This window comes from Cottoperca gobio, chromosome 22 (assembly GCF_900634415.1).
Source record: "Cottoperca gobio chromosome 22, fCotGob3.1, whole genome shotgun sequence".
Taxonomy (NCBI): domain Eukaryota; kingdom Metazoa; phylum Chordata; class Actinopteri; order Perciformes; family Bovichtidae; genus Cottoperca; species Cottoperca gobio.
The window spans coordinates 21,050,065-21,072,917 of NC_041376.1; the positions used below are offsets into that span (position 1 = coordinate 21,050,065).

Here is a 22,853-nt window from a genome sequence, read left to right on the forward strand (position 1 = left end):
CTTGATAATGTCCACTCGTTACATGTATACAATCTTTTCAAAATAAACTTTGTTACTTCGTTTCTATTAAGACGTTACTTAAGTTGCATGACCTTCTGGTTTCACATGGGACACGAACAGCGGTCTCCTGGGTGAAGTGTGGTGTGTTTGGAACTACCCATCCACCCCGACCTTCTCCTTATGTGGACTTCATACGGTTCACAATTACATGGATTGATTTTGTGGGATAAACACAAATTGTAATGCATTACTTTCCGTAGGCGTGGCTACAAACAGGGTATAAAAACAGCCTGCAGTGATAAAAACTGTGAAGTGATGCAAAGCATATTGTGGATGTTAATAGAAAAAAAAATTGTTTCTATTTTCTGTTGAGACAGAACATTTTTGTGGTGAGTTTCTTTTTCTGTTTAATATTTTATCTACATGTACAGAACAAATATTTCAAGCTTTTATTTATTTTATTAGATTCATCAGAAGTTACCAATTTATACATTCTCAAAAAGGAAACTGAAAGTGCTTTTGGTGCTTTGTGCCACTACCATGCAACACATTATTAGGGTTGGCCATATCTTAGATTTTTTATTTGGATTCTGATCCTGATACTGGTTCTGTTACTGTATGTTGGTTCTTGTGGATCAGATTTTATCTTGAGAAACTAAAATAAATATGTAGCTATAAAGATATTGTTTTGTTATTTTTTTTTTTTTTTTAAAGTAGAGAAATATAAAAACAAAATATAAATGATTTATGTCTTTCAATGCAGGATGCAAATGTAGTAGTATTTGCTGTTTCTGGGTCAACAGTTCTTAATACCCAACCCTACTTATTATCTTATGTAGTCGATTGAAACATTTCTATTCTCTTTTAATTCAATTTTACTAACCCTTTTCATCCGCCACACATTACACCATGTATCTGCTCACTGACAGAGATCAGCCAATGACAGGGATTGGTGCATCACTTCAAACAACTATTTAATTCTGCTGCTCTACTTGGAGCATCAAATATGAAAGATAGCTTTGTGCTCGAAGACGATGTCGCACAAGGTCTGTGATCAAAATTGACTTGATGTCACCAGCTGCAAAGAGTTACTCCACTACTTCATCAAGGTGGATCAGATGACACCAAGAACATACTTTTTTATGGTTCTTTTATTTCAAAATGATTATGGTACATGTAGTACTTGCATTGTGTGCTCAAAGTCAGATTTGACTGGAAACCTGCAGGATTGGTAAACCATAGAAATGAAAGTTGCTCTGGTCTGTTTTCAGAAATTAAACTATACATTTTTGTATGTTATTATTTTGTTAAACTGTTTTAAATATTCTGATCTGGAAGAGGGTTGCTAGACATTACTTGTGGTTAAACTTGTCTCTGTGCCACTCTTAGGACTCTTTATTACCTTTCGTACTGACAATGCCAATAGGGTCTTTTTAAAGTTTAGCTAGTTAACACAAAGCGCACCTCTGATACTTTACTCTGTATTTACTCTTACTTCTGTTAGTAAATACATGACTGAACACGCAACCTGCAATGACCAGGATTTTAGAAATACTTAGGTCATGATTACACATTTCCCAAATGCAATCCTACCCCTTGAATCTTTTTTATCTTCTTAAGTGAAAGTATAAATGGTGATCAAAGGCTTGTCTACACTGCAATAATGTTTTAGTTACAAAAAGATAAATCCTTATATTGTATTTGATTTAATAGGTTTTGCTCAGAAACCGTAACATTTGGAAAGTATTGAATATAAAACAAAACAAAACAGAACTCTCCTCAAAAAAAACGGGGGAATGAAAAGATTGTTAGATCTTCAAAAGGCTTTTGATACGGTCGACCAAGGCATCTTACTGATGAAGCTACGTTGCTTAGAATTGACTGAGGCTTCTGTTGGATGGTTTACAATATTGGAGATGTGGCATCGAAAGCTAGTGTGTGGAAGTGTTAACTTCAGGGGTCTATCCTTGGCCCTCTTTGACGTAACAATGTAGGTGCAATAAAGTGCAAGTTGCTCGTCTATGCATACGATGCAGCCTTGTGTCAGGGAGAGATCCTTGCGTCATCCAGGGTATACTTGCAAAGTAATTGGCTGGTTGAAAACAAATTATCTTCACATCTGGAAAAACAGAGTCCACACTATTCGGTTCTAAACTTAGATTGCTAAAAAAAAAAGAGAACTAGATCGTGGTAACATGTGCAGGGAACAGTAATGAATCCAAGTCACTTATCTTTGGGTGACTATGTTTAAGGGTCTCTCTAGTGAACTTATTGCTGATGTAATACTAAAGAAATCAGCAAACAATGCAAACAAAGTCAAATACTGCATATCTTGTCTGCACCAAGATTATCTATGTGAACACAAAGACTGAAAACACACAGGGTAAGTGAGAAGCCCACAGAGATCAGAGTAGGAACAGCAGTGAGAAAGTCATCTGAAGGTAGACACTCTGTTTCTATTTCATTTTTGATTATCGCACAGATATGTGGTGTGTTTATTCCAGAGTGATACCAAATGCCTATCATTCTGTTTTCTTAGGGCTGCCCTCCTTGGCAAGGCAATCACTGATGAATATTTAAAGCTCTCATTAACAGAAATAGATTGGCGGGGTCATATGAGGTGTCTGCAAGAAGTGTCCCCCATCCTGTTTCGATGGCCAAATTCAAGGATGCTCAAAAGCTCATCAAAGTACTGACGGTTGACATGCTGATCTGAGGCCAGATCTCACAGGAAGCAATCCTTGTTCACAGTAATGCAGCTATAACACTGAACAACATGAGCTGTGTCCATTTATTTCCTACAGAGTTAAAATTGATAAAATATTAACAAATATACTGTACATATGATGTAATATATTATATATTTAAATATGATAATATTAGGAATATACAATGAACAATATTAAATATGGAGTAATGTGCACATAGGTCATGCGCAAACTTACAATTCCATATCCAAACAATAACTAAAGGTTACTAGAACATAGATAGAATATGTGATGTTATAAATAACATAAAACTCAGACAATTTATGTATAATATATATAATAGAAAGACTATCTCATATGGAATAATTATATATAATGAACCCAATTATGTTCATATAATATATGATCTAGGTTATTGTAATTTTTGATGCAATAATCCAGAATACATTTTATATTATTTGATATTTATTTATTTATTATTATTTAATATTTAAACACAGCTTACTACCCGCCAACATCGCTCATGGCTGAGCCAAAACTGGTTTGGACATACCAGATCTTTTGTTCTCAGTGCCAGTAGCTGCCCAACAAGCTCCTCGTGCCTCTCCAGTCTCTGAGCCTCACATCCCACCCCCATCCAAGTATTCTGGTGACCTCATCACTGAATTAAGCCTTGTTTTTGACCATCCTGTACAGGGTCAACTTGCAGGTCAACACTTAACGAAACTGCGACAGGGCAAGCTCAGTGTCCGTGAGTACATAGGCAAATTTCACAGTTTGGCAGTTGAATCAGGCTGGAATGATTCTGTCCTTATCACTGCATTTGAGATTGGGCTTAACAGGGATATTGGTCGGGAGGTGGCTCTCAGGGAGGTTAGGTCCTTAGATGAAGCTATCAGAGTAGCTATTAGGATATCTGACCAGGTTCCTCAGTGGCGCCTTGAGCCAGAGCCCCCTAGAGCAGCTGGCCGTTTTTTGGGGGTGCCAGTTCTAACCCTCAGCCCGAACCGGAGCCCATGCAGTTGGGTCGTGCTCGACTGTCTCCAGCTGAGAGGCTCCGAAGGATGAGAGCAGGGGAGTGCATGTACTGCGGCCGGACCGGCCATTTCCTGGCTTCCTGCCCCTGTCAGCCAAAAGACTAGGCTCACCGGTAAAAGTGGGGAAACTGGTGAGTCAAACTTCTTCTCCACCCTTCGAACGCCTGCAGTTTCACGCCACCCTGTGTTGGAATCAAGAGTTGTTACCCCTGTTGGCTTTAGTGGATTCTGGTGCGGATGAGAATTTCTTGGACAGTAACCTTGCTGCACAAGCTGGCATTCCTGTCAAATCCTTTGCTTCCCCATTCAATGCTAATGCCCTGGATGGGAGACTTCTGGCCAAAGTCACACTCCAGACCTCATTCTATCTGGTAACAATCATGAGCTGATCGAATTCCACCTCATCTCCTCCCCAATGCTTCTATTATTCTGGGACAACTCTGGTTAAAGTGTCACAACCCCCTTTTTGACTGGACAAAATGGCAAAGTTGTAAGTTGGAGTCCATTTTGTCATTAATCATGCTTGCAGTCTGCCATTCCCCCTACAGGGGGCACTGTTACAATCACACCACTAGTCTCTGAGCATCCAAACCTTTCCAGCATTCCCCCCGAATATCACGATCTCGGGGAAGTTTAGTAAGCAACGTGCTCTCTCTTTGCCTCCCATCGCCCCTATGATTGTGCCATTGACTTACTCCCTGGTGCTCCCCTACCTTCCAGTCGGCTATACAACCTGTCACGTCCTGAGAGGGAGACCATGGAGAAGTACATCAAAGAATCCCTCGTGACTGACATTATTCGACCATCCTCTTCTCCTGTTGGTGCTGGCTTCTTTTTTGTGTCCAAGATGGATAAATCCCTACGGCCATGCATTGACTTCCGAGGGTTGAACAACATCACCAGTAAAAACAAGTACCCGCTACCTCTGATCAACTCAGCTTTTGAGCCTCTCCATGGTGCGACTATTTTCACCAAGCTGGATTTGAGGAACGCGTACCACCTGGTTAGGATTCGAGAAGAAGATGAGTGGAAGACAGCGTTTACCACACCCCTTAGCCACTTTGAGTACCTGGTAATGCCCTTCGGATTAACCAACACTCCTGCAGTTTTCCAGGCTCTGGTCAACGACGTGCTCCGGGACTTCCTCAAGCGCTCTGTTTTCATGTACTTGGTGACATTCAGATTTTTTCTCGTAACATTACAGAACACATTCAGCATGTCCGCCAAGTTCTATAAAGGCTTGTTGAGAACAAGCTGTTTGTCAAGGTCGAGAAATGTGAGTTCCACATCAGTTCAGTGGGTTTTTTGGGTTTCATCTTCGATGGCGGGCAGGTGAAGATGGATCCTGACAAGATTCTGGCAGTGGTGGCCAAGACCATTATCAGTGAAACAGCTCCAGCGGTTCCTTGGTTTTGCCCATTTCTACCGACTGTTCATTAGAGACTATAGTCGTGTGGCAACGCCCCTGACCCAACTCTCCTCTCCAGCAGTTCCCTTCTCCTGGACCCCTGAGGCAGAGCGAGCATTCACTGAACTGAAGAGACGCTTCACCTCTGCCCCTATCCTGGTTCAGCCCGACCCTTCTCGACAGTTTATTGTGGAGGTGGATGCTTCCGACGCGGGTGTCGGTACTGTTCTCTCTCAACGCTCTCTCAGACCAGAAACTTCACCCCTGTGACTCTCTCTCTCTCGCCACCTATCCCCAGCTGAGTAGAGCTACGACATAGGAAACCATGAGTTACTGGCTGTCAAACTAGCTCTGGTGGAATGGAGATACTGGCTTGAGGGAGCTGAACACCCATTCATTGTTTGGACTGATCATAAGAACCTGGCTCACATTCAAACAGCTAAACTCCCGCCAAGCCCACTGGGCGTTATTTTTTGGTCGCTTCAGGTTCCCTCTTACCTACCGCCCTGGCTCCCAGAATATTAAACCTGATGCTCTCTCTTGCCAGCATGTCTCTGAAGAGTTCCCCGCGAGTCCTGACACATCCTCCCTACCTCGTGTGTCGTGGCGGCAGTTACCTGGGAGATTGAATCCTTGGTTAAGGAGGCTCAACAAACTCAGCCAGATCCACCTAACTGTCTGTTTGTTCCAAACTCTGTTCGCTCCAAGGTGCTCCAGTGGGGACACTCGTCCCGGTTTGCCTGTCATCCGGGGATAGGCCGCACTCTGTCCCTCCTGAAGAAACATTTCTGGTGGCCCACTATGGAGGCTGACACTCGTGCCTTTTTCTGCCTGTACGGTGTGTGCTCGTGCAAAATCCTCTCACCACCCACCTGCTTGTCTGCTCCGCCCATTCCCAGCCGTCCATGGTCCCACATTGCCCTCGATTTTGTCACGGGTTTACCCCCGTCCCAATGTAACTCAGCCATTCTAACAATTGTTGATCGTTTCTCCAAAGCTGTGCACTTCCTATAGCCCATGAGACGTCCGAGCTGCTGGTCAATCATGTGTTTCGGCTCCACGGAATCCCTTCAGATATCGTTTCCGACCGAGGCCCACAGTTCGTCTCACAGGTGTGGAGAGCAATCTGCCGAGCTCTTGGCGCCACAGTGAGCCTCTCCTCTGGTTTCCAACGGCCAGACCGAGCGCGCCAATCAGGATCTGGAAGCCGCTCTTCGCTCTGTCACCGCCAAGAATCCCTTCTGGAGGGACGCTCGGTCCGCGCTGCTCCGCACTGCTGACCGAAACCAGTGCCTCGCCGATCGCCACCGGATCCCAGCCCCCACCTACATACCAGGCCAGAAAGTTTGGTTGTCGTCTAAGGACATTCCCCTAAAGACTGATTCTAGGAAACTCTCACCCCGCTTCATTGGTCCATTTGAGATTGAGATTGTTATTAACCCATCTGTTGTGTCTGTTTGCTCTTAACATAAGAGCAAATAAGGCATAAAAGCCAAACTAACAAAACAAACTCGGTGAAAACTTGACAACAAAAGAACACAAAACGGCAGCGGGGCACCCTAACGTGCCTAACAGAAAACGCTGAAAACTTCTAATCAATTGACGCCAATGGTAAATCTAGTTCCAACACTAGTCTAGTTAGGATACAGAACACAGAATTTCAACCAACAATACACAATACTCTAGTATCCACACACACAAGTACGAGGCATGCGGCTGATAACACCAGCAGCCCCGACTGTCGAGCTGGCCTGGCATTTGTATCCACCGGTCTTTCCAGTGTGCCTCGGATTGGAGAGCCGGAACAGGTGCACACCAATCACAGCCTGTCTTCATCAAGGTGGGAGGAGGAGGTGTCGCCGCAGCCAATCAAGCGGGTGGCGGTCACACATCCAAATCTGCACACATAAATAGGGACACAACGGTGCATGCATCCACAAAGTAATCCCCCGCAGATAAATAAGGCCATGGCCGTAACATCAATAAACAGCTGTTACCTGTGAAAAACATTGCAACGTTACGTTTGAGAGCCTCAAAACTATACTTATCATTTGGTATCACATATTTCTATTCTTTATGCTAAGTTAAGAGTGCTTCTGAATCTTGGAGGATCTTCTACTAGACTGTGAGAATATTGTTTTACTAAGTTAAAGTGTATTGCTTTTAATAGGTTGTCTGCTAAAGTGTACTTTGTTTAAAAGTCTTGACTGAGTTTCATTGTAAGCCATCAGTTAGACTCATCCTGTGGACATATTACAGTGGGTGTGGCTAACACAGCTGTAGCCACCTAGGTAATTAAGTCTTCATTTAAGGAAATAACATTTGTTAGAGCGGCAGCCTCATCGGACGAAGACTCGAAGGACAAAGACAAAGGAGTCTTCGTCCGATGACGATAAGTGGGGGGCTATTTATTTTGCTTGCTCTTCCCACCCCTTATTTAAATGTGTATATTTTCCATTCCCGTTTATATCTCATGTTCACAACACCACCGTAACGCTCTACTTTTCTATATCCCATCCGCTCCTCTCATACCCAACACTCTCTCCCTGTGTCCGTTCCCTCCTACTCACAAAGCTCGCAACCAGAAACTGCTCTACCTCAAACCTCTCTGTAACCCCACTTTACATCTCTGATCACTTATTCATATCCTCTCTCTTTTTGCTGTACACCAACTCAATTGGCTCTGTCACACTCTCACGGCTTCTCCTACCACAGCTACGCAGATGACACTCAACTGATTCTTTCTTTTCCCAGATCTGAAACCCAGGTGGAGGCACGGATCTCTGTTTGTCTGGCTGATATCTCTCAGTGGATGGCCGCACATCACTTGAAACTCAACCTTGGCAAGACCAAGCTACTTTTTCTTCTGGCAAAGGGTTCTCCCATCCAAGATCTTACCATCAACATCGGCACCTATGTTTCCCTGACTCGGACTGCAAGGAATCTGGGTGTGACACTGGACGACCAACTGTCCTTCGGTGCCAACATCGCTGCAACAACTCGCTCTTGAGACACACACGTACAACATCAGGAGGATACATCCCCTACTGATTCAGAAGGTTATGCAGGTTCTTGTCCAGGCGCTTGTCATCTCACGCCTTGACTGAATACTTGAATGCAGCAGCCCGACTGGTCTTCTATCTACCCAAGTTCTCCTACACTACACCGCTCCTCCTCTCCCTTCACTGGCTACCAGTGGTGGCCCGAATCTGCTTCAAGACTCTGGTGCTGGCCTATCGTGCTGTGAATGGATCAGCCCCTTCCTACATCCAGTCCATGGTCGAACCATACTACCCAGCACGTTCACTTCGCTCTGCATTGGCCAATCGGCTCGCCCTTCATTGCGAGTGGGACCCAGATTCCCCTCAAACAAAACCAACCTGTTTGCTATCCTGGCTCCAACATGGTAGAACGAACTCCCCATTGATGTCAGGACAGCAGATAGTCTTCACACCTTCTGTCGCAGACTGAAAACTCACCTGTTTCGACTGAAAAGAATAAAAAAATAATAACCTGTTCTTTGTATGTTGCACTTATATTGGGTTGTGCTTTCAAGATTCTTGCTGTTCGGAGTTGTATCCTCATGATTGTTTACACTTTTTGTAAGTCGCTTTGGACAAAAGCGTCAGCTAAATGAACTGTAATGTAATGTAACCCTTAAAGAAAAAGATAAGTATTATCAATGCTCTCATCTAACTCTAAATTATTATTCTTAGTATTTATAATTACATATTGATTATATTAATTTAGTATTTCAATTCTTATATTTTTCTTATTAGTTACTTACTGATATATTATGTTATTATAAAAACTAAAATTCTCTGAGATTGAAGTTACATAACATTTAAAAATAATAATAACTGTTATATTATTAAACAAATGTTTTGTTTTTACCTTCAATTGCCCTAATTCACCATGTACCCAGGGAGCAAACAAAGACATTATATTCAGGAGTGTTAAACAAATGCAACGGTAAGAAGATTCAAACTTTAATCAGTGTCATAGACTGCAGCCAATCAGGGTCAGACATTCAAAGTGTAACCGGTGTTAAACACAGAAGCCTCAGAAATGTGAAACAATTTGTGCTCTTAAGTGATCCAACAATAAACAAGCACAAAGGAACAAGTCTGAGGCGCTGCCCCCCCCCCCCCAATAGTTTTATTTTATATAAATTAATAGCGCCAAATGTGCTCTTTTATTAAATAAACCAAACGCTTATGTTATTTATCTAATTTATGTACACATTTCCGTGTTTATGGCGTTGCTTTGCACATTCACATTCTCTCTGCTTGCGTGTGTTTATGAATTACCTCGCGGGCCGTACACACAAACGCCCCCCAAAGACACGTGAATGCCCCCCTTTCTAAAAATGAATGCCCCCTGCGGGGCGCTGCTGCCCCCGTTGAGAACCCCTGCTCTACACAAACAAATTTGATTATTTTCCAAGGGTTAAGGGTTGAAGTCACCCATAGGTTTCTGAAGAACCCTTGTGAAGCTCAAAGTGGGCGGCTCTGGCCGTCGCCATCTTGGCAGTGCCAGCTCCGGCTAATCCAAATATGGGCAAAGAGGCGGAGCTGATGCGGGCTGCGGCGACGGAGCAGCGCAGACAGCTAGCGACCAGCGGCCTGTGACAGCACCTACTGTTCTTGCGACTCAACGCAACCGTGCCCCTTATAATGTGTAACTTGAAGCCTTAATATAATTAAAACAGGTGAGTTATATCAAAATACACCCACCTTACAGTTGTCATGAATAGGGAAATAATTAGGTATAGAGACCAAAACCCTTCTTTTTGTACCAGGCTATAAACATGTTTATTTCTGCTGTAAAGTTGGGCATTAGAGTGATATTGCACTATAAAGTTATAACATAAAGACTAGAATGCAAACTATGGGTGTGAAGATGAAAGATGTGTGTTTACTGCAGTATAAGGTCAAATACATAATTGGGTTGCAATATGGGATGTGTAGGAACTACTGTTTTTAGAACTTGGCCCATACTTAGGACCCAACATCAGGATGTCTGCTCCCTTGATCATGACCTTTCCTTCTCAGAGGAACTACAATGGTGGTCAATCAGTCAATCAGTCGGTCCCCCACTTTGGTCCGGACTGAAGTATCTGAAAAATGATTGGATGGATTTCCATGAAATGTTGTACAGACTTCAGAGGATGAAATGAATTCTACTGACTTTGGTGATCCCTTGATTTTCTTCTAGTGCCAACAGGTTGATATTTATGACTTTAACTAAACCATCTCAAACAGTTTTGTATTTATTGGCACAGTTACATAAAATGATATAAAAGGTATATAATAGGTAATAATTTATAAGCATGGTGACCAGGCAATACATCCTATCTGACTTTTCCTCTAGTGCAACAGCGAAGGTGACATTAGGTTTCCAACAAAATGTCAACAGCTGTTGGATGGATTGGGGGAATTTTTAGTCACGCTCTTAATGACTTAATACCTGCAAATCTAATGACATTCACACCAGCCTCAGCTGTGTTTAGACATTAGTCACAAGGGCTAATATTATTGCTGCTTTAGTAAGTATATATAAACCTATATATTATAAACAGCCTGATCAAAGCCTCATAGCTAGTGATGTATCCTTTTGTGTCGAGGCTTCGAAGCGTGTGTCGAGTAATCGCGGAAGATTTTTGTGAACCACGTATCGAGGCTTGTGTTGATGACGTATGTGATGACGTCCTCGCAAACCTGCCGTACCACGTGACTGATTCAGGAACAGGTTCGCGGGTTTGGCGTGCGATTCGAAATATAAGGGGGAGCGAACCGCAATTGAGCCCCCTCATAATCAACACTTTATATAATCGCAAATTTGTGGGTTGTTGTCGTAGTATGCATTGTTGCTATTGAGTTCTTGGTATTGCGTTTGTATGGATCATTATGGAGCCAGCCAACTAGCGAAACAATTGTTATGCACGCCAGCATCATCTTCCTTGTGAGCAAGTAAAGATACCAACTCTAAATCTGTTGAAAAGATAATGTACATCCAATGTGTACATTACACATCCCTGGTGGTGCAGCTCGTAGGGCAGGCGACCCACATTCAAATGCTTGCTATTTGCTGCATGTCATTCCCCTTCTCTCTGTCCAATCTTAAACTGCACTATCATTTAAGGCATAAAAAACCCATATTTTTTTCCAGGCACTCTTTTCTCAATAACACGTAATAGTATCAATCTTTATTTTTAAATAGAACATTATATTCAGTCTTATATGTGTGCGTCAAAGAATCTTCAGGGCAAAGTGAGACTTTACATCCACTGCAGCCCTGCATTTCGCCGGTTTTACATTTATTGTCCACTTGATGGCGCAGTAGAGCAAATTAAGCACCATGAAGCTTCGGCACATGTGCAAACCAATTGATGGAAAGCTTCAATGCTTCATGAAGCTTCATCTTGTCATCACTACTCATAGCCTCAGACCCCTACATAGATTAAACTGCAGCTTCATTTCACACTAACTTTGAATAGAGAAATCTTCAGACCACAGAGCTGAAGGCTTCGAATGCAAGCTGTCAAACAACTGTTGGAGAAGCGATTGCATCACCTTGACAACAGAGGGTCTTTATCGTTTCTTTGCAAAGTGGTTTGAGCCGGTGCCTTGGTGCTGCCCACTGAGGATAAATCAGGTTAGCAGTGGATTAAACTGAGGCACCTTGTTTGTGTAATGTACTTTATTTTCCTCAGAAAGCCTTCACTGGTGTCAGGAGGCATTAGTGCAAAAGTGTCAATCTTCCGCTCTCTCTGTCTCTCTCTCTCCTACTGCTGCTGTAGCTCGCTTTCTGTCTGTCAGACTTTCTCCTTGGAGATTTGGTGAGGCTGCAGGATGATAGTTACTTCAAGTAAGTATGTCTCAGCTTTTGAGAGCTGATATGGGTATAAATGAATGCTGCGACAGGGAGTGACTTTGATCTACTTAACGTGTCATAATCCTGGCTGTAAGGTCCTGGCTCTGGCAAGTGACAAATAGTCAACTGCTTATCATGTCATCAGGGCAGAGTAATGGAAAAGCAACTTTTTTCAGTTTGAGCTTGTTGTCTGCATTACACAGACAACATATTTCTATGTTTTTCAATGCCTCCAAGAACTGAAAGATAAAACAATGAACAACAAAGGACCTGAAGGCTTCTGTGCTATTTGGGCGCCCATTCATTTGAGAAGTATTTAATATATTTTTATCTCTCAGTTTCAGAAAGAATGTGAAGCCATTACAAAACTGGAACAGACGTACATTGAGAGTTGGCTTGCTGAGATACTCTTTATCTAATAAATGTATGTAATGCAGAAATGATCCTTTTCATGCCAAAGCAACCGTCAGTGTATGCCAACACAACCATAACGTTATTTCCTTAAAGTCCTTCTGCAGCATCATTGGGTCATTTTCACAGAGATGTTTGCTTTAGTCAGAATTAACTGTGAAATCATCTGTAATTGCACATAATCTGGCTGGATAAGTGAAATCCATTCACTCTTCTTCTTCATTTCCCCCTGTTACTTTTAAATCATTCTCTGTGACTGGAATAACATGTCTTTATATTTCAGGGTGTGGTGCTTATTGCTTTGCTGTTCTTACATTGAATTTCCCAGAATGCCAGTGTTCCTTAGATGTTCTTATGATCAGGTTTGAACATATGTAGCTGTCCTTTTATGTCAGCTGTGTTGGCTGCTCATGCTAACTGCCTTTGTAGAAGAGCCAATTTTGTCTTTTTGTCTTTTTAAAATATATTTTTGGGTGGCATTATAACCTTTTATTAGACAGAAGAGGATCTACAAGAAATGAGGGGAGAGAGAAATGGGGGATGACAAACAACCAAGGACACCAGTTGTGTTTAAACAAAGGATGTTGCAATTACATGGTCAACGTCTAAAACCTGCCACCAAGACGCCCAATTGTGCATACATTTTATGCCAGTGGTTGGACCTGACTTGTGGGCGAACTCTTAAAACCCACCATCTTTTGTTGTTTTTGTCTTTATTATATGGCAATGGTTTCCAACCCAATGGGTTACAAGAAGTGTGTTTACATCCACTGAAGTAACCGAGAAACCGTCAGTTTTCTGCAGCAACCGGATTTACATGAAACATAAGGTTTGGTCAGCTTGAGTTATTTTAAAGAAAGACAATTTCTTAGCCAAAGTATAGCTGTGACAGCAGTGTGTTAGGATAAAATAAAATATCATGTTGCAATACATCATTGTCTTCCAAATCATTTATTCAAAGTCAAACCAAAACGGTCTCTAACCTTGTCACCGTTTAATAAAGGCAAAGTGCTTTGTTATGTTGTTAACGTCTTTTTTTATGAAGTGGTCTGCTGGGGCAGTAGCATCTCCGCTGCTGACAGGAAGAGACTGAACAGAGTGGTGAAGAAGGCCAGCTCTGTCCTGGGGAGCCCTCTGGACACTGTGGAGATGGTGGGAGACAGTAGAATGAAGGCCAAGCTATCCTCTCTATTGGACAACATGTCCCCCCCCCCCTCCAGGACACTTTGTCCGCACTGTGCAGCTCCTTCAGCGACAGGCTGCTTCACCCGCAATGTCTCACGGAGAGATACCATAGGTCATTTCTCCCTGCAGCGGTCAGACTGTACCATCACCACGACCCCTGGTAGACCACCACACCAAGAACAGACTATTCCACCACTGTTGTGTAATTATCACTGCCATGTTCAATATTCACTTTTTATAACTTCTGCATTCATCACTGCCATGTGCAATATTCACTTTTTAATCATTTTTATCAACGACTTTGTACTTATACTACTGTTACTCTATTGTATTCTATTTAATTATTGTGTACTTGCCACTTTACTTTCTTGTTATTTTGCTGTAACAAGGTACATTTTCCCGTAGTGGGACTAATAAAGGATTTTTGATTCTGATACTTTCTCTTGCAGTGCAGAAGAGCATCTCTGCTGTGTTTATGCTGTGCATTATTCGGGTGCTGCACTGTGTGTATGATGCAGGTTTCTGTACTTGTGCTTACACATTGCTTAATTAAATGTTTCTAATTATTTGTTTCTTCAGTGAAACAAAACAAGACATTTGAGAAAAGACAAAACTTATTACATTGGGTGAAATTACAGGATTAACATTACAGAGCAAATATGCATTGGGTTAGGTGTAAGAGAACAAGCAATAGTAATTCAAGAGTGTCGGGTATGTATATCAGATCTGTTGTGCAGGATTATTGTGTGTGTGGATGCAACTGTAATGCAATAGTGGGGGAGTAGTTTATTCTAAACTTGTGGCTCTTGGGGTTAAGTGGAGTACAGGTAAAAGTTTATGTGAACTGACTTTAGTTTCGATCACTATTGTATTACAATGGACGTGGAACTGTCACCTTCAAGAACTGAAGGATTATGAAGCACCAGTATGTGTTGACACAACACTGTCATCTGTTAGCTACAGGACTGCCTACAGCTGAGCTAAATAAATGAAATGAGCTCTGACCTGCAGTGAGTCGTGGGTACATTGGAGTGGATCTTCAGACAAGATGGGCGGCATCAGACAACTGGACAGCTTCTTGGCGTGGTGGTCGATGAGGGAGTGTTCATAGAGTGGAGAGGTTGTTGAATGTGTCTACAGTCTCAGAAGTATGAGATCCATTTACATGTGTACAGTTCATGAGCCATGTCAGCTCAAAATGGTGATTTTGATAATATTGTTCACAAAGGTTAAAACTATGTTTTTGATTTTATTGCATATAGTATATGTTTAAAGGGACACATTATATTACAAGAATAGTAACACTGGCAGTATCAGTGAGCCTAATGGGCAAACAAAAAGGTTTGATGGACAACTTTGGTATTCTTAACATTTTAGCACTAGTGGGGCATGAGAGAAAAGGTCATGTTATAACCTAAATCAAAAGGGTTTAATCATCTGTACAGTGGTCTTTTTAAGACATTCCAGAGTCAAAATCAACTCTACAGTTCTTAATGAAAATGAAGCATATTAGCCTGGAGTTATTGTGTGAGCCTCCCACAGAGAATAATGACATGATTCTGCAATTTCCCTACTGCTGCTGCTTTCAAAGCTATGATAAACCCACTGTACACTACCCGTACTACTGTATTGGTGAACATAGTGGAGCATTTAGCAGCTAAGGAGACAGATATGTCCCTCAGGAGTTGTTGGAGACTAAAAACAGAGCTACCTCACAATAAGTATGTCATTAGAAACAAGATTGTAAATTAAACCTAATGTTGCTCAATATCGGCTGGATATGTCAACTGGCTATAGTTTGCTAAGACGTTAGCCATATCAACTTTACAAGAATATATATTAAAATGTATAAAATATATAATACATATTTGTGTAGTTTCGGCCACAACAACAGTTAATCTCGCTGTAGGTTTTTCTTGCCCCACTGGTCTTTACAGTGTTATTTATATTATCTGATATAAAATATACGGCCAAAACTGTTCTTTGTAAAACAAAACTCTCTTAAACTCTAGTACAAATTCACCATGGTAATTCATACATTCAATGAAGTCCTAATGAAGTCCTAATGAAGTAGCTAACTGTATGTATTGCAGTTTAATTGTAATCCTAAAGTAATGCTACTGAAGTTACCTCCAAACTCCAAAATATTCTGAAACTTGTATTTAGCGCCTTGAGATCGCTTTTAGCTTGGAAAGGCACTTTACAAATACAATTTCTTCTTCTTCTTCTTCTTCTTCTTCTTCTTCTTCTTCTTCTTCTTCTTCTTATTATTATTATTATTATTATTATTATTATTATTATTATTGTTATTCTCATTATTCTTATTCTTATTCTTATTCTTATTATTATTATTATTATTATTATTATTATTATTATTATTATTAATAACCATTAACCACAACCATTAACACTATTTAAGATTTTTGATTATATTGAAAACACTATTTCTCTGCATCACCCAACTCAAGGCAACATAACTGATTTATGTTTTCAATCTAGCTATGGTGAATTCTTTTTTGGTTGTTGGCAATGATGCTGTCAAGTGGAGAGTGGATGTGTCTGCAAGGCCTCTGGAGGCAGGCGGAGGTTTCCCTGGGACTGAGGAGGCTGACAAGGACAGGGGAAGGCTCCCTGGAGAGCGTACAGGGAATGAAATATGGATTGACCAAATCTATTTGCTGTCAGTACACTTTAACAAAGTAAGATATCAAAGCAGTGGGGTACCTTCTAATGGTCAAGAATACGGAGCTCGGAATGGCACACGTCGCATGCTGTGACAGAAATATAAACTTCCCTGGTCTCAAGGTTTGAGTGTATTGATGGGTGGTAAAGAGTGGGGCTGACTGGGTGGAGTTGACAGAGTGTGAAGCGATCAAGCATTGATTTGTTTGCCTTTCACCAATCCCTTATCCTCTGGTGTTGTGGGTGGTCAAGTAGAGAGTTAATTTTATTCACTGCAGTACAAATAACTGAAGACTTTTTAAACTTTTTGTCGGACCTGAACTCCATTATTTTCTTGATTCTTTTGAGCTCTCTGTTGCCATCAGGACAGCAGAAACTCCATGCATTCTGTGGCAGACTCTAATCTCTTCAAACTGTACCCATAAAAAAGGCCTATTGCCTGTAAATGTAAAACTTGAAGCAGTTCAGAATATTTGATGACGTTGATGTACTTGCATGATTCTTTGGGGTTGGTCCCACATGATTGAATGTACATTTTGGACTAGTGTTACTTGGGTTACTCCAGTGATTAAGAGGAAGTGAAATAATTCCAAATGAAATGACCTACTTAGCAATTCAGAATTAATGAAGGAAGTCTAAATTTCTACAGCATTGATCAGTCAGTTCACTGTTTCCTGCTCCACCACCTCTATGGTTAAGGATTGTTTATATTTAGGAAGCTGAAATTAACCCTGTGTTCCAATACCCATACTATTTAGTATGCCAGAATAAAAAAGGATTATGTCCTAACACATAGTATGTCAAATGCAGTATGAAAAAGTACCAGGATTTCCTACTGCATCTGGTCGCATTTTGCATTATGCAAGCCAGCATACTTTTCTGCCTATTCTGACCCACAATCCTTTGCACACCAGATATATGAGCAAAAGGGTAATATCATCAAGACAACATCATCAGGGATATGTGATGCAAATATAACGTACATATTGGTACCGCTGCTATATATTTTAATTATTGCAGCTGGTTTTATTTTATTTCCTCTCTGAAGGCTGAATTGGAGTATACAGATGAATGTTTGGATGTATTTCAGCACCAACATCACACTTTGTTTTTCTAATTTAGGAAGTGACTAATTGTAACACCTTGACTTTCTCTACTGTCTAACTTGCATGGTCTCCATGAGATGTTCATAAAGTGGTGCTAATCAAGGTTTGATTACACCAACTGGGCCCCAGATTTTCAGGGGCCCGAAAGCCCAGAGTCCACTGTGTGGCAATACGCTTGTGGCATTTTGATGAATTGCAAAATAGTTGTCAATCTTATTGCTGCTCTTTGCAGATGATGTGGTCCTGATGGCATCATTGGTCTGTGACCTTCAGCAGTCACTGGATCGGACCGTTGATGAAAAGAACGTGATCGTGGGTACAAGCGGCAAAATGGGTTTTCTCAGACAGGTGGCTGGCGTCTCCCATAGACATAGGGTGAGAAGCTCAGCCATCCGCGAGAAACTCGGAGTAGAGCCGCTGCTCCTTTGCGTTGAAAGGAGCCAGTTGAGGTGGTTCGGGCATCTAGTAAGGATGCCACCTGTGCATTTCCCTAGGGAGGTATTCCAGGCACGTCCAGCTGGGAGGAGACCCCGGGGAAGATACAGGACTCGGTGGAGAGATTATATCTACACACTGGCCTGGGAACGCCTGCTACCCCCGTGACCCGACCCCCAATAAGCGGTAGAAGATGGATGGACAATATGAAATTAAATTGTTGTAACCTGATCTTGAGATCCTGTCTAAAAGGGGGGCCATATTTTTAAAGGGCCTATTAACCCTAACCAATCTGCTCCTTACTAAAAGTGACAGAGGCCTCCAATATACACATCACATATCTTTCTAACAAAGATACAACAGTATTGGTTTATTTTTAACTGAAGAGATTTCTGTATTTTTGTGCATGGAGATTCAGTGTTAACCTTGGGGACACATGTACAGGGTAAATATTCTAAAAGTACCATCCACTTCACAAATCCCAGAGCTTTCAACATTATCTGTACCTGAATAGAGCCATGGGATACGGTTGAATAGTTAAGTAAATAGAGCTTGCATTAAGAACAACATATTCTGTATTTGTGTTTTTGTGTTGTGCTTGTCTCATTGCATTTGAATGAACATTTGAATAATACGTTGTGGCTTGCTAATCTTTGTCAAAGAATGTGATCAAACCACATCGACACAGTCCAAAATAAGCATATTAGCTGAGTTTTTATAGATTAAACTCGCAATAAATAATACCTAAAGATGTTTTTAAACATGTTTAGAATATTTAATGTTATAGAAAATAAAAAGGTTCTCAGGGGCATTAATGCCTTTATTAAAGTCCTATTATTTTTGTTTATACAACTGGTGCATATTTACATCTGTGCTTAATCAAATTACTTAAAACAAATGGTGTAAGAAAAGAGGATGGGGGGTGCAATAATTGGGTCCCGCAGCTCAAATTTGCTCCTCTGCTTTTGTGTACTTGAGCTTCTCTTAGGCAACAGGCCACGGATTGGAATATGAGACAGCCGAGATGTTGGCAGGCAAGACTGCTCAATGCTCATATTCATATCAGTATATTTCCACATCCAATTTGTATGCATTTGGCTCTCAGCGTGGACCGGGTATAATTGTCGCCTCAGTTTTATAATGCCGTGTGCAGAGTTCTCTCCCCTCTGAAACCAAAGCCCCGATCAGAAGCATCAGGAACAATAAATATTTTTTAAATCTTAAAAAAAAAGGTATATTATGTAACATTTCCACATTAAAATGTCTAAAAACATTGTTGCGTTGTGTACTTACATTATCCCAAATGTTTCCAACTATTTTCAAAATGTCATTTTGAAACAGAAAACTTATTTTGGTCTCCTGTAATGACATTGTAACCTCTTTGTGCATGCGTCAGCATTGTGATAGTCCACTAGAAGCCGTCATGAATTTATTTTGTTTCTAGTTTTAACCTCTTAACGGGTGGATGGCGTCATGTGATAGTTTTGCATTTTCAGAGAGGTTGTATCTTGGTCTATGTTGTTTACAGTCCGCCATGATGGAGTTGTTACGCAATGCCACATATCGTTCGAAAGATTAGAATCTCGTCTATTTAGTGAGCAAAACGGTTTTGAAATCAAAATCACAACAGCAAGTACAGTAGGCATCTCACACAAGCAAGCAAACTCACAATCAAACCCATAACTTTGAGCCAACTATGAAGTCTCATCATAATGTAATCAGTAATAATAATAAAAACTCTTCCTGTGTCAGAGGTCCTATATATTGTTTGCAGTAAAAATATATCCATCTTGAACATCGTCACATTGATAAAAGCCCATGAACAGCTGTTGCAATCTTTGAAATCAGCTGATCGATGCGTTTAATGTTGTGATCAAACACGGTAAAAACAGCATATATCAAGTTATTAGCGCTATTTCGATAATTGGTAAAGGGATGCCGAACTCTGACCTTTCGATTGACACTTCATTTGAGCCAGCAGCAGCCCAGTCTCCCGGTGACTCTCGTAGCATGTAGCATTACAAATGTTATTATATTTTCATAATTGTATTTATTCAAGGCCAATAGTTATTTATGGCCTTTTCATCATATTATAATATCTCCAAATGCACAGCTTGTGAACGTCTGGAGTTTTGCTTTAAGAAACTTCAAACATCTTTAAGTTCTAAGGTCAAATTCCTAGTTCTGGCATGTAAAGCAAACTGTTAAACATCAGTTCTCCAGCACTCCTACAAATAAAATGATATAGTCGAGAGAGAGAGAACATTCCTCTGCTGAAGTTCATGGCCCGTAATTATACTATTCCTCTCTGTTGAGGAATGGCCTAAATTCCTTTCAGAATTGTTGATCTTGAGAGATGTCACCACAAAGTTAATTTCCCTGGGGAGCACCATATAAATTGCATGGCACTGAACAGAGGTAATAGCTGTGGTCTTGGAGATATGTTTGGCAGCAACTTCCAAAAGGCATACAGAGAGAGCTACACTGTTTTTTCTGTTACTCACAGCAGCACAGTACTTCCTGCTCATTATTTTGCAATTGGGAACAAGTGTTTTGGATACATCTTTGAATATTGCCTTGTGGTCTCTCAGCAATTTGTTGTTATTATGTTCATATTTTTAAGAGGTGAGGTACATTTTGTCGTAATTGAAGCTGATAAAACTGTTCAGTGTGCTTCTGTTGACTGGAGACATGGAGGCTTTGGAGAGATGTAACCTGCAGCGCTGCCACAGGAGCTAATTGTTGTTGAGAGTAGACAGGTAGTTTACAGCAGTCGCCCCCACAAAATCCTTGGAAATTAAACAAATTCAACATCATGTGAATCATTTATACAATCCCTAATGGAAAGTGGGTTGCAGGAGAGGTTCATACACCAACATCCTTCTATTAAAGTATTATAAAATTATTATGAAGTGTTACGTCCCCTTTTTTAAAAACACCATAACTTGTGACATTGTAGTCAAACACTGAATTGTTCGCGTCACTGGTTTCTCCCGCCACAATAAAAGCAGCCTCCGGCCGTGAAGCCTCCTTCCTGTTGTTGATGCCATACAGTTCCTCCAGCGCTATGTTGTCATTTTCAACGTATGGTGGGACATAATCTGATGTAAACACAAACCAATATAAATTCCCTCAGTAGATATCCGATCATAAGATGCCCTAAATTGGAGAAAAGAACAAGAAATTATCTTCACATCTGACCACCACTTTTTATTGACAATTAAAAACAGACACTTCCTCCCTTACTTTTCCCAGAGTTTATTGTCTCTAATACTGAATTATAAAGGGCAAATCCATGTGGAGCAATAGCGGTGTTAGGGATTGAAGGGTCAAGCCAAGTATCCGTAAAAAATCATAAATCTTACCTTTAAACGAAGGTTAAAGATGACATAACAAAGTAAAAAAAATAAACCTTATAAAGCTTCCCAATTTTTTTCCATACCAACTAATCCACTTCAGTTGCAATTCCCATTATTTCAGTGTAAACCACAGAAAGTGAAGACAGTAATCACAGACACACCTGGTGCAAGTAAATATAAACAGTAGTCACATTAAATTCGCAACAAAATGCAGTAACCACATCAGTGTATCGTAAAACAGTCATAGAGCTGTGTGAGTGCTGCATTATGTGGGTATACCTAAGCACTTTATAAATGATATTAAAAAAAAGAGACAGTCCCAGTTGGAGTACAGGAGGCTAACATAGGTTCATAACTAATATTTTTTATTCTATACATTTAACCTGGCAAAACAGACGAGGGCGGCACAGTCCAATAGTCCTATTGAGTCCAAACAGAGTTAATGTTATATAACATTAAGGGAGCCCAAATGACCAACAAGTATAGTACTAAACATTACCTGAACATCATCAAGTTATCTAAACTCTTACCGTCTGAGCATGACATGATGCAGGAAAGGTTGACATCAGCGACAGTCAGATACTAGCCCTGAACCCAGGTTCAGGTAAAAAAAAAGCTGTTATGAAACCAGCCATCATCTCACAAAAGCTGTCGATGAAAAAACATTTCACTCTGTCGATGATTTAAAGCTTAGCTCGATATTGTCACAGTCTGCTCCATTAATTCTCACCTCAGCCCGGTACTTTTCCACACCTCGCCTCCTTCTCACCTCACCAGCCAGCCACTCCCACCTCATCACCTCACCTTGGGCTCAGGCTGCTGCCAATTTACAATCAAACCCTAATTTAAGCCTCTCCCATTCACTCACTGAGTGCCAGATTGTTCTACGTTATGTCTGACTCTCCAGCGATTATCCACGGACTGATTTCCTGTTACCGACCCTGCCTGTCCCCGACCTACCCGCCTTGTTGAATCCCCGAAATACTCACCAGTAGTGATGAGCTAAAGGAATCTTTAGTGAAACACTGAACCACTTCAGCCAATTGTTTCGAAAATGGGTTCATTACTCGAAGCTTCAGGTACAGTGACCTCTACTGGCGAAGTGCAAGGCTGCAGTGGATTAAAGTATCTTTGCCTTAAAAATTATTTGATGCACACATCTAAGACTGAATATCATGTATTATTTAAAAATAAAGATTGATGATTGTGTGTACGTGTTATTGAGAAGAGAGTGCTGGGCTTTTTATGCCTTAAATGATAGTACAGTTTAAGATTGGATGAATGAAGGGGAATGAATGACATGCGGCAAGCCTTTGAATGAGAGATGCCTGCTCTACGAACTGCGCCACTGGGATGTGGGATGTAGATTTGTTTTCTTTACTTGTTCACAAGGAACTGATGCTGGCGTGCGTAAAAATTGTTTTGCTAGTTGGCTGGCTGCATAATGATCCAATACAAACGCAATACCAACAACTCAACAGCACCAACGCATTCTACGACAACAACCAACATATTTGCGGTTATTAAGTGTTGAGGCGCTCAAATTCAAAACTATCTCAACCTGTCAGAATCAAAACGAGGCAGTGCCAGTGAATCACCTGATAGGACCACGAACCAGTCCGGTGATTCATTCAGGCAATGAAGCA

The 22,853-nt window shown here is 41.0% G+C and overlaps 1 long non-coding RNA gene across 1 annotated transcript; it reads right to left on the reverse strand.

Annotated features, from left to right (window-relative positions):
- Positions 1–19,661: 19,661 nt before the first annotated feature.
- On the reverse strand, positions 19,662–21,998 carry LOC115027866 (uncharacterized). Its single transcript, XR_003834409.1, has 3 exons — positions 21,938–21,998; positions 21,738–21,855; positions 19,662–21,007 (listed from the first exon to the last, which is right to left on the reverse strand). It is a non-coding gene; the product is annotated as an uncharacterized LOC115027866 (long non-coding RNA).
- Positions 21,999–22,853: the final 855 nt, after the last annotated feature.